Raw genomic sequence first — 4539 nt, forward strand, 5'->3', positions numbered from 1 at the left:
TATCAGGTGGGCAGAGGGTCTGTGCTGGGTGGCTGTGGGGTTCCTGCACCACGAATGTGTGAGTGCTGCACGTTTGCAGGGAGCACCAAGACGGACCAGTCAGCAAGTAGGCGACTCGTGGGGTGGGTCAGAGGGCCGGAATCCAGGCAGGGGTACTGGCAGGGCAGAGAGGCCGTGCCGGTACTCTGGGGATCCGTGAACATGCGTGTGCTTGTGAACGCACAGCGTGTTGTGTGTGTGCCTGCACTAGTGACCTCCTGTCTCTGGCAGCCCAAGAGGAGGAGGGGACATGGCTGTCTCTGTGTTTTGTGTGAGTCCTCCATGTGGGTACTGTTGACGGCAGCGCCTCGTCTGTGTGACTGGCCGTGTCAGTGTCCTCTCCGCAGGTGTGTCTGTGCGTGTGCATCTCTGGGATGCGTGCTCAGCTTCGCTAGAAGTTGCACCTGCAAGCGGAAAAGTGGCAGCTGCATCCCTCAGCCTGAGCAAAGGCTCCAGATCCCCAGGCACCGGGCTGGGCTCCAGCAGCCAGGCAGGACTGTACTGGTGGTACTGGTCTGGGCTCCAGGGGCACGGTGGGAGGGGTCCTTGGCTGCAGTGCCTGGAAGCGGTGGCCAGTCTTGACATCCCTTAACACTGTGGGTCTGTGGGATGCATGGGGGGATCTGAATCCTGCCTCATCCCCAGGGCTTCCAGCTGGGGATGAGATGTCTGCATTGCTTCAGCTGAATCCCTGCCCAGCCAGAGCGTTTAACCAACACCTCCCTGTCACTGCCTGTGTGTCCTTTTTGTTATGGGCCAAGAATATCCGTGCCCAGAGGGGAACATCTACACCTCTCATAGACATCTGCGCTCTGGTAGGACAAGCCATGCTTTTGGAATCGCTCTCTCTCCACTCTTTAGAGAGGGACAATTGGCGATTACTGCAGTCAGCTAAAAAGTCCATTCCCCAAGGGTGACTCCGCTGCCTTTCAGGAGCTGAGACATCTGCAGGGAGCCCAGGAGAGGCAGAGAAAGTGAAGCCTTGGGCTGGTCCTCTGCTCCTGAGCTGGGCCGGGCTCCTGGGACGGAGGGAGCTCCCAGCAAGTGGGCAGCGCTTTGTGAGAGACAGCTCTGCCCAGGAGCAGCTCCCCTGCGAAGCACAGCAGGGCTGAAGGCACTGCCTGCAGGTAGTGAGGGGAGACGAGCGAGGTAGAGAGAGGTCAGTGGGAGGACAGCTGAGCTCCCAGTGTGGGAGAAGTCTTCCCAGGACTTTACACGGTAAGGCTCCAGCTGCAGGGCAGTGCACATGTGTGAGTTTCCTGGAGGAGTCTCCAAAACCTGCCACGTCCAAAGCATCTGTCAGAACAACCCTCACAGTTTGTCCAGTTTGTAGGAAGACGTGCTGCTGAGCAAGGCTTCCCTGCTGCATTGTCAGAGGGACAGGGCACAATGGCTGCCTTCTCCCGGGTACGGCTGCAGAGCGTCAATGTGGTTTGTGACAAAAGAATGCATATCAAGAAAAGAGAGATAGTAGAGATACTAATGAACATTCTTTAGCATAAGTTGTATCAAACGTGTAGTGTCCAACCACGCAGAATCACTAGAAAAGGGTCAACTAGTGGACAAGTGAGGAAGACTATCAAAGACCACCAGAGGACCCCTGAAGATCACCAAAGATCTCGAGTGCGCCTGCGCCAAGGACATTTACGTATATGACTGAGTTCCTGGAATTCAGATGAATATGTTAGTTGTTTCCAGGAAAAATCGTGAATATGTATGTCCATTCTGTATATAATCTCAACTGTTGAAAGAATTGGTATGCACGATAGGTGGAACGATCCCCCGTGCATCCAGCGATGCAATGAAGAATGCCTGCTTTCTAAAACTCCAAAATTGAGTCTTAGAGAGTTTCTGAAGTGCCGACTTCTGGTAACACTTGAAAGGTCCCTTCCAAGCCAAACTATTCTATGATTCTAGAATTCTATTATGTGGCTTCTTGTGGCACTTTGCATGTTAACGAGGCCTTTGGTGCCAAGTTCCTGAACTGCAGATATTGAAAGAATGAACCAGCCTAGAAGGAAGCAAAAGGCTTCCTGAGGTCCATCCAAGTGTGGGGAGTGAAGGGGAGGACGAGAGGCAGGTCAGCTCATGGAGCATGTTGAGCACCGTCTAGCCACGCCACAGCAGAGGGCATTCCCCATCTCCCCGGGTGAGGCACGCGCACATGATGGAAACCTCTCCTTTGTTCAGAGTCCTTCAGTCACGTTCCCAGGGCAGACCTATTCCTCCTCCACCCACAGACATCAACGGCTTCCCCTTTCTGGGTTCGCACATGGTTGGAAGGATGCGCTAAAACCCTCAACCGCCGCCTTGCTTCTTGCTGAGTTCCCTCCACCCTCTTTGGCATCCCTACGCGCTGCCAGTCACTGCCCAATCACTAACTGAGACGTTAAGAAGCTCTTAAGGCTTTCCATCTCATTGTCAGGGGATGACCACGTTTCTCCAGTCACCATTCATGCATGCTAAAAACCCCAGTTGAGGAAGCACATCTTGTGGAAGGGAGAACCTCCCCGAGGCCCCTTTGTGCTTCTTGAGGTCGAAGCACTTGTGCAAGGCTCCCGGAGGAGTTAATTTGGTGCCCGCCTTTGCTAATTGCAGGTGGGTGGTCTGCAGCGGGCAGGGAATGGGACAGGAGTGCTCGCAGGAATGCCGTGGGAGGGGAGGTCCGTCGCTCAGGGAGCCAAGGATGAAGGGTGGGCATTGAGGGTTGTGGTGTTTCTCTTCCCAGGTCACCATTACGCGTGAGGAAGCTCTGCTTCCCTGGCAATGGCCGAACAGCTGCCTGCCGTTGGGAAGCCCCGCGGAGCTCCCTTTGGGAGTCTCTGTGGCGCAATCGGTTAGCGCGTTCGGCTGTTAACCGAAAGGTCGGTGGTTCGAGCCCACCCAGGGACGCCTCTCCCCTCTTGCCTGCCTATGCCACAGCCTTCTAGCCTTCTTTAAGGTCCCTTCCAACCCAAAGCATCCTATGGCTCTAGAAAAAAACACAGGCTCTTCAGTCCCCTCACCAAAGCCACAGGAAGGAAAGAAAACTGATAGCAACAGTTCCTTATTCTCATTTGCCTGCCCAGCTTGGGGAGCAGGGCTTACCTCCCACCTGGGCTCAACCCACCACATAATTTGCTGCAGTTCTACTTTCACTAAAGACAGTAACATGCTACTAAAACCTTGCCATACAAACCCACATCTCCAAAGGCATGATCCCACTTTGCCTGTGTCCTGGTTTCAGCTGGGATAGAGTTAATTTTCTTCTTAGCAGCTGGTGCAGTGTGTTTTGGATTTAGTGTGAGAATAATGTTGTTAAAGCACTGACGGTTTAGTTGTTGCGAAGTAGTGCTTATCCTAAATTAAGGATTTTTTAGTTTCCCATGCTCTGCCAGCAAGCAGGTGTACAAGAAGTTGGGAGGGACCATAGCCAGGACAGCTGGCCCAAACTAGCCAAAGGGATATTCCATACCATAGAACATCATGCTCAGTATATAAACTGGGGGGGGGAATTGGCTGGGAGGGGTGGATCGCTGCTCAGGCATTGGTTAGCACGTGGTGAGCAATTGCATTGTGCATCACTTGTCATTTCTTGGGGTTTATTTTTCTTTATTTTTTTTTAAATTATAGTAATTATTATTGTTGTTGTTGTTATTAGTAGTAGTATTGTTAGTAATGTTAGTATTACATTTTATTTTACTTGAGTTATTAAATCGTTCTTATCTCAAACCCACGAGTTTTACTTTTTCTTTCTGATTCTCCTCCCCATCCCACTGGGTGGGGGGGGAGTAAGTGAGCAGCTGCACGGTGCTTACTTGCTGGCTGGGCTTAAACCACAACACCTTCCTTGCTGTCAGGCCACATGGCTGCCTCCTGTCCAGCTCACTGGCCACCAAGACCATTCCCAGAGGGCTCCTCCCAGCCTGTGCCATTGCGAGAGTTAGTCCCCTTCCAGGGCAAAAACCGGCATTTGTCCTTACCAGATTTCATGAGCTTCCTGCCAATATGCACTCTCCTCCTCCTTGAAGGCTTTCACTGGGCACAGAGTCCTAGAGACCTTTTCAGTAAAGACTCAGGCAAAGAAGGAATTTAGTCCCTCAGCCCCATCTAAATCACCCTCCCCGTTCCGGAGCAGCCCTGCATTTTCCATCTTCAGCCTTGGTCTCCAATGCAATGATCAACGCTCTTCTTTTTCCTTTTGACTCCCCTTGCAACCACCAGCAATCTCAGGCTTTCCCAAAATCATACCTGCGCGATGAAGGCAAAGCAGCTAAATGCCTTGTTTGTATCCGTCGTTGCTGTCGCTCCCTGGTAGCTGCTTCGTGGCCCCTGTCATTGCCCTGTCCCTGTGCTGGTCCAGCCCCGCTGCCCCACACAGGGTCCCACAGCCCTGCTCTGTGGGCACAGCATGCCTGGGACAGGGTATGTTTGGGGGTGTGGAATGGTCCCCCTGGCATGATGCCCAGGACAGCCCGTGGTGCCCTGTCCCCGCCATGGACCTCCTGCTAGGCAGCCTCT

The 4539-nt window shown here is 53.0% G+C and overlaps 1 non-coding gene across 1 annotated transcript; it reads left to right on the forward strand.

The window, feature by feature from the left end:
• Nucleotides 1-2857: 2857 nt before the first annotated feature.
• Nucleotides 2858-2931, forward strand: TRNAN-GUU. The gene has a single exon. It is a non-coding gene; the product is annotated as a tRNA-Asn (tRNA).
• The last annotated feature ends 1608 nt before the right edge of the window (nt 2932-4539 follow it).

Source organism: Haliaeetus leucocephalus, unplaced genomic scaffold (genome assembly GCF_000737465.1).
Source record: "Haliaeetus leucocephalus isolate CR32 unplaced genomic scaffold, Haliaeetus_leucocephalus-4.0 Scaffold312, whole genome shotgun sequence".
Lineage (NCBI taxonomy): Eukaryota > Metazoa > Chordata > Aves > Accipitriformes > Accipitridae > Haliaeetus > Haliaeetus leucocephalus.